The sequence below is a fragment of the Chrysemys picta genome, chromosome 3, assembly GCF_011386835.1.
Source record: "Chrysemys picta bellii isolate R12L10 chromosome 3, ASM1138683v2, whole genome shotgun sequence".
NCBI classification, from domain to species: domain Eukaryota; kingdom Metazoa; phylum Chordata; order Testudines; family Emydidae; genus Chrysemys; species Chrysemys picta.
The window spans coordinates 24,130,083-24,145,557 of record NC_088793.1 but is presented as its reverse complement, the minus strand read 5'-3'; the positions used below and the strand labels follow the sequence as shown (position 1 = coordinate 24,145,557).

General features: G+C 41.1%; 1 long non-coding RNA gene across 2 annotated transcripts in view; it reads left to right on the top strand.

The window, feature by feature from the left end:
- The window catches only part of LOC135982176 (uncharacterized), an 80,543-nt gene extending 66,955 nt beyond the window's left edge, over window positions 1–13,588 (top strand). Inside the window, exons 4-6 of one of the 2 annotated variants that reach the window (XR_010599384.1) lie at window positions 1,039–1,157; window positions 6,987–7,090; window positions 12,349–13,588. This is a non-coding gene — a long non-coding RNA (uncharacterized LOC135982176). The remainder of the gene's footprint in view (window positions 1–1,038; window positions 1,158–6,986; window positions 7,091–12,348) is intronic. The other variant, XR_010599385.1, reaches the window with a different exon arrangement.
- The last annotated feature ends 1,887 nt before the right edge of the window (window positions 13,589–15,475 follow it).

Sequence of the window (15,475 nt, the reverse complement as noted above, 5' to 3'; positions counted from 1 at the left end):
AAAGTAAAGATAAAATGCAACTAATGCCTAATTTAACAAATTATATTAGATTCAAGGAAAGTTTCTCACCACATGCTCCAGGAGATTAGTGACCAAACTCCCAGGTCAGGAAATCCCGCCCCCGTCTCCCCGAGTCCAATAGCTGTTTTCCTTTGTCTTCGTAGGTGCAACGCCAGAGACAGACAGAGAGAGAGAGGAGGTTGTTTGTGGGTGTCTAGCCCTTCTTTTTATAGCTCTATTCACCCCCGTTTAAGAAGCATTTCCAGCGGGGATCAAGACAATAGGCTGTCTAATGAAGAAAGGAAACTCCATGCTGTTTCTTTGCTAAAATGTAAATTTTTGCTCCTGCCCTCTTCCTTGCCACAGAATAGCCACTTAGCAGGTAATGGTCCATCAGCCTTGTTGACACCTAGCTGAGGTGTCAGCTTGCCCTTTGTCTCTGAAGAACTGGTTTAGTCACTCCCTGGATTTATCTGGGAAACATACATTTGTCATGATTTCAGAACTTTACATAAAATGTCGCTATGTGTATTTTGCCATGATATTACTGCTCAATAAGTTATGAGTTCCTAACTAATACCTCACAAGGCACACCTTGTACAAACATTGTAACAATACTGTGTTGGGTGTGAACACATGGGCATATTCTGTTACAATAGCGCAGGTCACAACTGTGGCCTTAGTAATTAAAAAAGCACATGGTCAGCTGATTTGGATGCCAACATTTGAAAAGAGAGCTTGAGAACCAGAATGCAACAGATAAATTTGTCTGACCTTTAAAAAAAAATCCAATGAAAATGTTGTTCTCCTGCAGTGTTTGCAATTCATAGCACCCAATGAAGCAGATTCCTTGGCTAAAATCCAGGGAGTTTTTATAGGCCCAGTCCCGCTCCTGCTGAAGTCAATGGGAGCTTTGCAATTGGTCTAAACAGGAACTCATTGTGCTAGATGCTGCACAACATAGTAAAAGATGGTCCCTGCTCTGAAGACAGACAAAGGGTGGGAGAAAAACAGGTTTTTTGTAATCCCATTTTACAGGTGGGGAGCCAAGGAACAGGGCAACTGTGTAATTTGCCAAAGGTCCATAGGAAGTCTGGGGCACAGTCAGGAATTGAATCCAGATCTCAAGTCCCAGAAGAGCACCTTAACCTTAGCTGGTAAGGCTTTTAAAATTATTATCTGGTTTTTATCCCAACAATATATTTTTAGTTTCAGAGTAGCAGCCGTGTTAGTCTGTATCCGCAAAAAGAAGAACAGGAGGACTTGTGGCACCTTAGAGACTAACAAATTTATTAGAGCATAAGCTTTCGTGGACTACAGCCCACTTTGCATCCGAAGAAGTGGGCTGTAGTCCACGAAAGCTTATGCTCTAATAAATTTGTTAGTCTCTAAGGTGCCACAAGTCCTCCTGTTCTTCTTTTTGCAATATATTTTTAATCGTATGAATTTAAATTCCTTATAAAGATCAGCAAAGTTCATAAGAACATTTGAAATACATTCTCTAAAGCACTTGATACTATCTGAGAGCCTTCTCCCATTCCTGTCAGTGGGCATGTTTCCATTGACTTTAAAATGAACAAGATCCGGTCCTTTGTTAACATCAGTCCTTTCTTGTCTGGGACCTGATAATCACTGAAGTTAGGACTGCATTGGTCAAGCCTATACATTTCCCTGACATGGGATTTTTCAACAGGGTTACACTTCTTTTTTCCCTAAAGCAGATGTATTCCCCCCCCGCCCCGTCCCAGACTGAGGTCACAATGCCTGACAAGGTGTAACAGGTTCTGCACTGATCTGCACTATGTGCAAAGTCATGTCAAGAGAGCAAAGTGCACTTATAAGCTATGGCAGGCATTTTGATGGCTAAGTAAGCAAAGCAAACTCACTGATACTCTGCAGGAATGCCTTGCACTTAGAGGGATTTATACATTGATAATCTGACCTGACAAGTGAGGATCTAAGTCTCAGGGGCATTTGTACCATACTTTTAGGGTCAACCAATAATTGACTTGGCTTGGACAATGTAAGAATTAAGATTCTTTCTTGATGCTTTGTTGTTTAATGTTTAGGTTTCTTTGAGTGGAAGGGTTTACTGTAAATTTAGTGCTCATGATAGTCCTCATTTCATCTAAGAAACCAGTTAAACATGGGCAGTAGCAATACAAATCTCTTCACTTTTCACCAGCATGCCTCAACCTTGGCTGTGAGAGAATACCTCTGGTAACAGCTCAGTCCCTATGTCCTGCTGCATTCTTGGCTTCCATGCTGAGACTGCCAACGAAGATACCAGTTACTGCCAGCCATGGAATTGTTTTAGTGATGGGAACACCTGGTGGACGCAAGCCACTTGAGCAGCCATTAAACGCTAATAACTTTTCATCACCACGGACCTAGTAGTTCATGTTTTACATCTTATTTACGTGAAATACTTTCTGGTGTTCACAAATGTCTGTAGCTCGCAAACTGGCCTTGACCTTAAGGAAGACTTTGATCTGAAGAAAATGAACTTTCTTTCCCGTTTTCCTTATTTTTTATAGTATTGTGTCACCGATCCCAGTGCTGAGTGACACACATGACAAGCTCGTCAGAGCTTAATTAAAGTCAACAGAGGGCAAAGAAAAAAATGTCCTATTCCTTAGAGCCGTGGCTGGAATGCAGATGATCTGCCCACCCTCCCACTTCCCCATACAAATGTTTTGAGAAGTATTTGTATTGTATTCCTTTCCTTTATCTGTGAGTAATCAAAGAGGCGAGGCATTGACTGAAATGTTCTATTCTCCTCATACTCTTCCAAGAAATTTAGAGGTAGGTTGTCGCTAGTACAAATTGTTGTAGTTCTACTGAAGTCAATAGAGAGATGCCAATTTACACCAGATAAGGATCTGCTCCTTAAGGGGTTCATTCCAGGGAAATTAGCTAGGGAAAAAAACACCCTACCTGATGTATTGTGGAATTCCAAGATGGCTCTCTTTTGGGTGTCTCCCCCGCAAGCTATTCCAATGTGCTGGCTATGATCAGAGTCAGGACCCTGGACTAGATGTATCTCTGGTCTGGTCTAAGCTATTCAGTTGAGGTTCTTATACCACCTTCACCACTGTGGTGTCTGAGCACTTTATCCAGCCGCACAGCTAATATGTTAAGTGTAGTCTGGTATGGCAATTCCTCTGTATGTTTATTTGGGTTCCTTTGTGCTGAGTTGGGGCAATACTGAGGAAGTCACGCAAAACAGTGGCTACTGAAACAGGTTTCTTATGAAAGTCAGTGGCTTGAATAACCCTTTCCCTATTAGAAATGTAACTTTCTATGGTAGCTTCTCGTGGTCTCTCAGAGGCTAAAATCATCAGTTAGGATTCAGTCCTACATTCAGTACAAAGAATGAAATTTGGTGCTCTCAAAAGTTGAGCTGTGTTTAAGACAGACTTTTACAAATGGCGAAGTGGTTCTTATAGCTGAGATAATGTTCTAAAGTCTCCATCTAAAAGGATGATTGGATGACTAAACACAGCTTAGATTTGTGGCTGTTTTTCATTTATAAGCTAACAGTACAGGTGTTCTGTGATCCCAACACTGCAAGGTGCTGAGAGCCTCCTGTGAGGTGCTGAGCTCCTTCATCTCCCCCTGAAGTCAAGGGAGATCAGCATCTCACAATAGCCAATGTATGATGGGCCTCATTGTGTTCTTCATTAAACCAGTGTTACAAAACAAATGTAACAATGGTACAATCTAGCATAAACCCAAGCGTCCTGATTCTCCTCCTTCCCAGTGTAAATGAACAATAACTCAATTGAATCAATGGAATGATACCAGCCTGAGAAAAGATTCAGGCCGGTTGGATTTATTCTGGGTTTACACACACGTAACTGAGATCAGAATTCAGCCTGTTGCATTTGAAAAAAAGAAAAAGATGCTTTCTATTGTGAGAATTAAAAAATATTGGATACCTAATTCTGCTTTAGGATTATTCAGATGTGTTTTAGTTCCAGAACTGCATGCATTTAAAATAAGTCAGATTAGTTATGTGTATTAGAATCTGTGTTGAGTGTAGTATGGAAATATCTCCTTTTTATGGCAAGTAAACATCATCAATCCTGTAGAGATCCTGTACAGGAACTGTTCGACAATTAAAAAAAAAAAAAAAAAAGCCCGGAAAATAACAGGAACATTAAGCAACAGCAAATTCAAGATTACAACCAGTGTTGTCCCTGTGGTTACAATTTTTGCTTTTACCCAGCACAAGTGCTGGGAAATGGAAAATCTAATCAAATACTCTTATAAAGCAAACCTCATGTTTTGCTGCTCAGTTAGAAAATACAAATGTGGAGGTTTTGTAACACTTTGCAATATGCAGGTGAAAACACCGGGTCCCATTCTTCCCTTGATCTTTGCACAATTAACGTCCAAAGAATTTCTGGGTATAGAGTGAGGAGATAATATTTTTTCATTTCTGGAGCAGTTTCCATCCAAGGAGCTCAAACACGTTACAAAGAGTAACGAATGAAGCCTGAGAGGTGAGTAGTACCTCAGCTATACTGATGAAGAACCTGAGGCACAGAGAGATTCATCCAAGGTCACTCATGGCAAGTCAGTGACAATCCCAGGAATAGGACTCACACCTCCTGACTCCTAGTACTTTGCCTTACCCACAAAACCTTCTTCCCATAGTATATGTCCCAGTATTGCTTATGCACTTATATTATAAGTATCACAAGAGCCACGCAAACAGCAGCTCCTAGTGGAGACCAGCGTAGCACAGATTCTGCTGGCAAGAGCAGGTTCCCCTTTGGCTCAGCATCTAGAGCTACTGATTTGAGAATCCCAATTGGACTCAGAGCTGTTATTTGTGAGATGCACACACAGAAATTTCGGCCACTGGATCGTGGAGCTCTGTTAATTGGTTACATCTTCTATAGTGTCTGGCCCCCAGCTGGCAGACCCAATAACCAATAGATACAGTACCAGGCAATTTTTCGTGCACAGTCATACTTTTGTGGGAGATATTGTGACGGATACGACTATTTCCTGCAATAGCCTGGACAACCCTGATGGAATTAAATTAAACTGTATTGAATTAAGATAAACCTCATTGAATTAAGTTTAATGCTTTTGAGGCCCATTGTATTAAAATTGCAATTATGTGTTGTTGTGGGATTTCATGTGACTTCTTCAAAGGATTTTTGGGACAAAAAGGTGAAGTGGATTTCCTAGGAGATGAGTGGAGATGAGGGGACTGCAAATGATCCACCTTGAATCCATCCTTTTGAAGCTACCCTTTGAACAGAGACCCATTGTCTGACTGATTTGATTACCTATCCATGGTCTCCTCAAAAAGCCAAACTGGAGAAATGAGTGACTCTCTTACTCATGAGGGTTCCTGCTCAGAGCAAAGGGTGTGTTGAACTTGAAACCACAGAAAACCTCTGGATCCCGGGGGTTAAAGGAATATTCCTGCCAGAGCTCATTTTGCAGTTGAGGTGATGTCCAGTAAGCTTATTAGCATGTGTGTAGTTTTTTTATTGTTTTTAATATGTTTTCTCTGTAATGCTTCTACCTTAAGAATAAAATGTGCTTGCTTTGAAAAAGTTGTGTGGAAACGTATACCTGCAACAATGTACCCATGTACCACTTCTTAAGAGAAAACAAAAGAATACTTAGGCAGCCTGTCTTTTTTTGTTGGGGATTTCACAGTATAGTCGGGGGTTCGGGGGTGCAGCTTGGAAACACCCCAGTCGGAAGGGAAAGAGATATTTGTCTCCACCCAAGATAGCCAACCCTAGCCTTTGCTTGACCATAGAAGGCGAATACAGTTGAAGTTGCCTGAACTGTGGCATATATTACTTGAGTTAGTTATTAGTGGTCCTAGGGTGACCATATGTCCTGTTTTGGCCGGGACAGTCCCCTTTTTAAGCCTTGTCCCAGACATCCTAACTTTTTTGGCAAAACTGTTATTCGTCTCATTTGTTCATGTCAACTGATCATCTGTTGGCAAGAGGAAAGGGGACGAATGCCCAGTTTTGCCAGAAAAGTGGGGCACACCCTCCTAGGAGGCCGCAGAGGAATGTTTTGGGTGGGGGAAAGTGGTCCCACATGGTGAGGCTTGGGCCGGCCTTGCACACGGGGGGAGAGGGGAGAACTCGGGCCAGTCCCATGTGGGGTGTGAGAAATATGGTCAACCTAAGAGGTCTGGTTGGGAAGTTTAAATGTGCCTACCAGTATAGCTTCTCATTTCAGCTCTGAGGCTAGCTGCTAATAGAGTGCAGTGGTTAGTGGTAACAATTTAGACCATTTACAGGTTGTCCATCCTTTTCTTTAACTAGCTGCTTGTGACAGTTGGCCTTCATTTCTCTGATCCAGACAGAACACAGTAGATTCAGCGTGTGAACAGACAGTTCCTTGAGTATGTTTTGTTCAGGCACTTGATAATACTAAACGAGGTGGTGACTCAGGGCTCCAAATACAGTTCTTGTGGTTGCATTGAGATACATCTACCCCCAAATCCTGAATCTGAGGACTCCTGTCCTTTTGGAAAAGAGTTGGGTTTTGTTCTTTGTTTTTTCTTTTCAAAATCAGAAGCTGTACCCAAGTCCCAGTGTTTATCCTTACCTCTGTAATGAACACACCCTGAATCCAAACATCCTAGAAGTTTGAAATTACTGGGGAGAGCGGATTGACATCTGGATCTCAGTTTGACAGCCTGGGCCCATCTCTGTCTATTGTTTCTATCTGCTATACAGTGCCTATGTAGCAACTAATATAGTCCAGGTACTGAAAAATCTTTAGTGGGCGCAGTGAGACTTCGGTAGAAATCTATTATTGCAACACTGCTGTGGTTTGATATCAAGTCTGCTCCTGGGGCAGGGGGATGCAGATAGAGGGAGAGAGAGAGAAAGAGATTTAGGATTATTTCTGTTTTGTACCCTAGGGTCCCATTTGTTCACATCAGTATCCATAGCAGAATAAAATCCTTTTTATTGAAACATTTTTTTCAGTCGTTGGAAGCCAGCCTGCTCCAATTAGCTCTCCTATCATATTCCTCAAAGCCAGGCTCCAAGTGAACAAGTGAAAACCTGACAACTGGAATGTAAAGCTTCAGGTAAGATTAAGGGGTTTTACAAGCCCACACTACATATTTTCAACTTAGTTTTGATATTGGGTAGGGGGAAAATGTCAGTGTGTCTGAGTTCACTGTATATACAAGTAATGGAGACTGGTTTTTCCTTCCATTGGGATAAAGTGAAACTTCAGGTTTCCCTGATGAGAAGGGTATAAGATGTGAAATAAAATGCACAGATGAGACTAAGCCATGCTGGAAAATCTCCCTCCTGTCTCACCATGAACCTCTTTTCAGCAACAACATTAATATGTTAAACAAAGCATATGAACACGTATTGCAGGGGAAAATACTACTGCAGCAGCAGATGGAGTAGATGACCTAGTACTCGTCCACTCATTGGCCATATCTGCACAGATGAAACAACTGTCTTTTAGTGTAGTGCAAACTAGCTATGGCTCAACCAGGTTTGACATTGGCCAGTGTGAACTAAAGACGAGACCAAACCAACACACAATCCAAAATTTCTCCCAAATTTGGAGAAGTTCAGTACCTCTACCGATACTTGGGTTTTTAAAAATTCACTCAAGCTTAGCTATGTGGGGCGTAAAAGCTCAGATACATCAGTGAGGAGCACAGTTTAAAGGCCTAGAGGAACAGAGAGAGATGAAGTTCACTGTCCTATCCAGCTCCCTCCTCTCCGATGAATGGATAGGTGTCAGTTACTGCAACCTCCTCTCCTATGGGTTCCTCCAAGTTTGCAAAATCCCGGAGAGACTCCAGTTGTGTTTGTAAAGTACTGTGAGGTCCTTTGATATTATCATTGCTGCTATATACTTTCCTCAGTGTACATGGGTAGCTATCACTAGCATACCTGGGCGTTGGGAGCAGGGCTACAGAACATATGCCTTGTGGAGATATTGTCTGCATGTTAAAACATACCCCATGTCATATTTATTAATCTTCTTTATCAGGAGCATCTATCATTTATGATAGCAAAGAAGCACATTGTTCACTGATGATTTCCCACAGGTTCTGCTCTAGGCCTGCATAATTCATTGCACAGTTCTTTACTTATCCCTTCAATCAATCTCACATGGGAACCACTCTGCGTAAATATCTGTTTGATGATAATCAGTTAACTGTCATTACTCAGTTCCTCCCATCCTGAAATTGTTCTTCCCAGAGACTGAGTATAGCATATTAAAGAGCAGGGGAAGGGGTGGAAAAAAATACAATCAGCTGTTAAAAGCCACAATCAGCTGTTATACACACACACACACACAAACAAATCCCCATCTGTGTTTAAATTAATATTTGGAGGGCGAGGAATATGAGAAACATTTTGGATAGGAGAGATTAAAGAAACCACAGGGAATGTATAAAGGCCAGCTGCATGAGTGTTTTCAAGGTACCAAATGTATTGAGGTTCTGAGCACCTCCATTAGGCACTCTGCTATATGCCCCCAACTGGCTGCACTGGATGGTTTTAAAAATAAAACATTAAAATGTTAAATTAAAAATGATTAAAAAAATTTAAATGCTACCAGTAAAAATTCTCAGCTGTGTCTAATTTATACTCAGGGTAGCTGAAGAAGGTGGGAAAGATGGCAGTATACTATCTCCTGATACCTTTGATCCTAGGGCCACAAGGTCCTGAAATAACCCTGGACATAATTTAGAGCAGCTTTAGGGCAACTCTTAAATTATGTATCCTGGATGCATTTTACAGAGTTGGCTTTACCACCCAAGGGCTGGCCAGAGCACTGTGTGCTCTGACTTCATTTCTTCCCCCAGGAATTACTCTTCCTGCCCTGACACACCCATATGATTGAAGTAAGGGGAGAAGGTGGAATAAAACTGGATTTCCACTCTACAAATACAACGCACTGGAGAAATTTTCTGCTACCTCTTTTAGGCATCTTTATGTCCCCCTTGTGCTGCTGGCATGGTGCAAAGGCAACTTTAAACAAGATTGAGGATCTGGCCCTTTGGTTTCACAGCAAGAGCCAGAGGTAGACTGAGTGAAAATGTGAAGCTTTAAAGAATCTTATGGGGGTTTCTTGCTCATAATCTATTATTTATAAAGGCTGTAAGAGGACATGACTGAAATTTGACTCTGCCCTGAATGACTTTCCAGACCAACTTGGACATATGCAGTAATTACGATACCATTGATGGATGGCTCTGTCTAATCTGGTTCTCTCTCTATCACCATCTCATGTAGATGGTCAAACTACAACATGAGAACAGACAGGGTTGCATCATTGGAAAGTTAAGTATGATATAAAGATTTTGAGGCTGGATTTGAAGGAGGAACTGGAGGTCATTTGGTGCACGGAGACAGAAACAAGGAGGCTGCCTGTTCCTGGGTGTAGGGTTCTCATGGAAGAAGTTACAAAGCCAGGATTGAGAGTGAATATTAGGCAAAGCATAGGGTGTGAGGCATGTGCCTGTATATAGGGAAGGAGCAGAATAGAGAGACCAGGAGTGGGTGGGCAGAAATGTGAAGACCATTGAAGCTGAGGAGTTCTAAATTATTACATGTTTAAAGTAACATCCCAGTCAGGGCCTGTCGCAAGAACGCTCATATTCAATCACAGCGTGCTTAGTACGTGTTATCACATTCAGTCCTGGTGCTTGTTGAGAAAATGTGTTTTTGTGAAAATTGTTGAGAAAAGTGAAACAAACCTTTTCCTTAAAATATTGCCTCAATTTTTTTTCAGGTTTTCATTGAAAAAAATAACTGAAATCTGAAAAATATTTGGCTGAAAATTGAAAAAGTTTCCATTTTTCTCTGAACAGTTTTCACTTGAGTGGAAAATGGACATTTTCCATGAATATTTTTCTCTCTAAGAAAGAGCCATTCTTCATCAGAAAAACTTTTCAGATGAAAAATTTCAGCCAGTTTTACTCAGTAGGTAGTATGGCCAACCACACTAATCGGGGCCCAAAATATCACAAGATTTGCTTAAAAATCCTGAGATTTTAACAAACAAACAAACAAATAAATAAATAAATAAATAAATATGTGGTTCTTTTTATGTACCTTCTGGTGCACTGAGTTCATGTTTTTCAGGCTTTTCTGCACAACCATAGAGGCTAGGAACATATTTTTTTAAATGAAAGCTGAGATTCTCACATAATCATTTTCCTCTAGCAGCTGGGGATTTGAGAAAAATACCAAATATCACAAGACTCACAATAAAATCAGGAGAGTTGTCAATACTGTATATGTAAAAAACTTTTTTAAATGAAAGCTGAGATTCTCACATAATCATTTTCCTCTAGCAGCTGGGGATTTGAGAAAAATACCAAATATCACAAGACTCACAATAAAATCAGGAGAGTTGTCAATACTGTATATGCAAAAATTCATATGGACTCGATATATAGTGAAACATCCGTATGGGGAAAGATTGCAAAAACAATGCCTGGAAAAAAAAAAAACCTTGACAAAACTCCCACAAAAATTTTCCTTGAACCAGGTTCCTTCAATCAGCTCTACTGGTTGACATTTTTTAATTTTGAAATTTCACATGGGGAAACATTTAAAAAAAAAATCTTGCAAAATTGCTTTCCTGTTGCCAGATCAATGCTGTTTGGAGCACAGCCACACGTGAAGTCATCCAGTGAACTGAATATCAGGCTGGGAGTCAAGAGAACTGACCTCTCTGCTTCTGATTTCCTGAGTGACTTGGGGGCAAGTCCATCTGTGCCTTGGTTTCTCTCTTTTTAAAATAAGAATAAACTTTGCCTACATTTTGTATGGCATTTTCAGATGTACGCATGACAAATTCAGAGCTGAAGGAGAGTAACAGAGTCAAATAATGAAGCAGGATAATGTTCTGACCAATAATATTTATACTTCTGCATGCTAAAGTAATAGGGGTAATCAAATATCATGCTTTGGCACATCAGCTGATTCTCATAGGGATCAGGTACATTTTCTCCCGTCTCCCCTAATGACACTTACTATAGGTTATGTGGCGAAGTGCTCTACCTTTTTCAGAAGTTTTGTCCAGTGCTGTTAGAACACCAGACATCATTGACTAATAGCCAGATCAGATACGCTGATTCTTATGATTCTCATGCCGACTCTAACATTAGCTAGATGATCCTGCCATGATACGATTAAAACTCTGGCATGAGGATGTGCAAATCAACCATCCGGAAGGTCTGCCGAGTTATTCTTTTTATGTATAATAGCAGGCAATCTTAAGATGGCATTTGATTGGTTCGATGTGTATGAGAAGTAATTTACATAGATTGATATGATTGGGACGGTTTGGGAAGAAAGTACAGAAAAGTAGGTCAGAGAACACAAATGTAACCAGACAAACTGCCAGGGGGAGTCGGGGGAGGAAGGATGGAAATGGGGATGGGAAGAGGGGTGAGTGGGATGGGAATCAGCTATTTAGACCTGGAGAAGCTTAGGCTTTGGCAGCTGCTGTGCAGTTAGGGTTCAAAAAAGTCTTTCCAAAGGCTGTGATAAAATAACCTCATTAGTGTGGTTGGCTGAATCTGTGTGAGTCATTCTCTTCCAGATGTTACAATATAAATATCATTGCTTTTGTCGATTTCCGACATTCTCTCAATATCCTTTTTATTTGGTACTTTCCAAATACTCCACAAAGACTAGATAGAGTGTATTGTTTTCCATTGTGATCTACAATTCTATTCCCCTTTATCCTTGTATATTGGCCCTCTTGATTTGATCTTGATTGAGTTTTAAGAAGGAGATCTTTCTTTCGAATATTTTTACTGTGTTTTGTATTGGGGCAGAGCTCCATTGACTTTGGTGGAGCCATTGCAATTTACAGCAGCCAAGGATCTGTTCCATTATTTTTAACTTGTCTAGAACTCTAAGTGCCTGGACAGGGGCAGAGGGCAAAATAAATAAATATGATTAGTGTAGTTGTTTAGCGAGGAAGGCTGGTCTCATGGTTAAGACACTGGAGTAGGACTCAGGTGATCTGAATTCAATTCCTAGCTCTGCTGAAGGTTTCTTGTGTGACCTTTGGCAAGCAATTTATTCTCTCTGTGCCTCAGTTCCCAAAGTGTAAAATGGGGATAATAATTATGGATATGAATTTGTCATGGTAAAGTTAGGCAAAATTCACAGAACAGTCATGGTAAAAATGTACAAAATCAGGATATGGTCATGGTGGGGCTGAAGCTGAAGACGAAGAAGTCAGGGACATCGGTTAAAGTCATGGAATTTGGGACCCTCAGGACCAAGTCGTATCTCTAATAATAATGCATCCTTTCTCCCACCCTTTGTTGTCTTCTCTATTTAGATGGAGGCTTTGAGGGGAAAAGGACTATTTCTTGTACCGTGCCTAGTGAAATGGAGCTAGGAGTTTGGCTGGGGCCTCTAGGTACTGCTGTAATATAAATAATACTAATGTTCGTTACTATTATTATAGTGTCTCGTGTTTTCCTGCAAACTTCTTTAATTGCAGAGTATTGCATTTCTCACTCAGGATGATGTTTTGTTCTTGTTGTCCAAAAGTTCTTCTTCTTCTTCTTCTTCCTTGCTATTTCCCTTTTCGGGCTCAGTGACTTTTATAGCCTTCTTCCCAAACTCATGATCATACCTCTGACTGTCATGCAGATTGGTCTCTCTAAGGTCCACTGATATCTGGTCCAAGTCCTGAGTCTTTGGCCTTCCCCTTGCTTGGTCATCTTCCGTTCCTAATCATTGCAAGGGCAACCCTACTAATATAACTCCCAGGTCTCTGCTAGACATGTCCATACCAATGTAGACTTAACTTGTTTTCAATTAGGGCAACCCAAATTAGGCCCCTCACAACCACATTTTGTTTCCTATCATGGCGTGGCCAACCCTTTGACCATCTCAACGTATTAATTTCCATGGTGCAGAGCATACCAATTTCTTTTCTTGTGGCTGGCCAACTTTCCGTTCTGTACATTAGAATAGGTTGAATTACAGTTGTATACACTCTACATTTTTAACTTTATTGGCATTTCTTTTATCACAAAGAACTAGAGTCAGCTCCCACCAATTCCAAAAAGCAACTTTGGCACAATGCCAGTCATCACCCAGGAGAGGCCCACCGCATTTAAGTTACTTCTCTTTTCTAAGCTCTCCGCTGGTAATATTTTTGTCTTCCAAAAACTCTCAAATGAAATGTGAGATATAATCACAATAAATGGTACCATAAATCTCAATAGACAAAATATACTAAATGTAAGGAATGTTCTTGTAAAATCTGGCAAATTTAAACTGATTGACCATCACTAGTCAAATTACTGTTGTTTCATTAAGACTTCAGTGGTTCAAACTTCGATAATTTTTACAAAGGTGAAACTGAACAGTTGTTTGTGCGTTTTTTAAGTTTTATTGACAATATATCAACTGGAGACAGAAAAGCTATCGAATATACTGGGACTCAGTGAGAGAATCCAGGAAAATACATACTGTTTTTCTTTTGCAACAAACTGGAGAGTCCTTAACATTTCCGATCACTGCCCTATGCCTAAATAATAAATTATAAATAATGTCTAGATTCAAAATATTTCTGGATTCTTCCGTTTTGTTTGTAGGAATGCATGCTGAAGACTGCTCCAAAAATATTTTAAAATACACAGAGTTCTGGCCTTTTGATTCACACCCAAGTGTAGTGGAATCTTGAAACTCCATCCTTAATGTAAGTCCCCCATTATAACCTTTTGCATCATGCAGGTTATAATTCTGGATCTAGTAAAAGTCCGGCTAGACTGTTAAGGGGGGAAAAAAGAAGAGGCTTCACCACAGAGGGTTCCACAATGTTGCGTAACCCACATGCTGGGCTAGGCCATGATTAGCCCCTGTTTGGGGCAGCAAATGTAGGGTGCTCAGCAAGAGAAGAAGGTGTAAGAAGACTTCCCCCAAACTTGCTGTCCTGCTGGGAATAGGCATAGTTGTGTGCTCCCTGTGAACAGAGATGACCCAGTGCTAGTAACAACAAAGCCACTGGCCTTCCCAAAGAGGGAAGGGGCAAGGATCTTGCCTCACCCCATTCTCTGCTCTTGGCACTTTTCAAAAGAGTTGGGTTGGTACAAGAGGGAACACATGTTGCAGCCTGTCAAAGAGATTAGCAGGGACTTCTATGAGCTACACTTTACCTTGGCATTGACCCTAAGGCAGGTACAATGCCTCTGGCATTGGCACCATGGGGTAATGTCCCCCTTAAAAGCCACAGCTTAGCCTCGTGAGAAGAACGAGAGAATCAGTCGATTACAAACAAAGCCAAACATGTTAACTCCCAGTTAACTGCTGTTTTATCAAATCAATTTTCAATTGTTTCTGTAGCTTACGGGCTCCATCCTCACATTCATTAAAATGCAAATTTTTCATTAATTAAAATTAATAGAATCATTTTCACAATTCACAACTGAATCCCAAGAGTCCTGCAATCTTGGAAGTCCTAGCGGGGAAGCTGTAACCATGTTAGAATAAATAATTATCTCAAAACATAAGGAGTGTTTTGACCAATAAACTAGGTTCTTACAGGTCTTTTCAAAATTAATTTGCCCTCCATATAATAGAATTCATGCCAGGTGAAAGGGGATGAAGCAGAATTCTATTTCTCTTGTGAATAAATATGCCATCTAAAACCATTCACGTGCCAAAAAACTAGCTTATGCTATAACTAGGGATACAATTCTGTCACAGAGGTCATGTAGGTCACAGATTCTGTGACTTTCCGGGACCTCTGGGACTTCTTCTGGGGCAGGGCTGGAGCAGCTGTCAGCCCCGGAGCAGCTGTCAGCCCCAGGGCTGCTGGAGTAGCGGCCAGAGGAACAGCTGACTGGTGGCCAGCCCCGGGGCCACCAAAGAGCTGACCAGATGTCAGCCTGGAGCTGAGGTCCCCTGCCTGCCGGAGCAGCAGCCAGAGTTGGGTCAGTGGCTGGAGCAACAGCAGTCAGGGCAGCAGCGGAGCTGGAGCATCTGCAAGCCCCTCTGTTTGTCCCTCCCGCACAAGGTATTTTTAGTAAAAATCAGGGACAGGTCGCGGGCTTTCATAATCTGTTTGTCCCTCCCCCACAAGGTATTTTTAGTAAAAATCAGGGACAGGTCGCGGGCTTTCATAATCTGTTTGTCCCTCCCCCACAAGGTATTTTTAGTAAAAATCAGGGACAGGTCATGGGCTTTCGTAATTTTTTGTTTATTGCCCATCAACCTGTCCCTGACTTTTATTAAAAATACCCGTGACAGAATTTCAACCTCAGCTATAACATGGCAGTAAGTCAATGCAGAGGGGATTCAGGGTGGGTCTTGGAATACATCACATCTCTAAGAACCACAGTTACAGTAAAAAAACAATTTCATCTTCTTTGAGTAGATTCAACTGTGTATTCCATTTAGGGGACTCACAAGCAGTACTCCCCCTCCCCAGAAGGTGGGCTCAGAGTCTACCT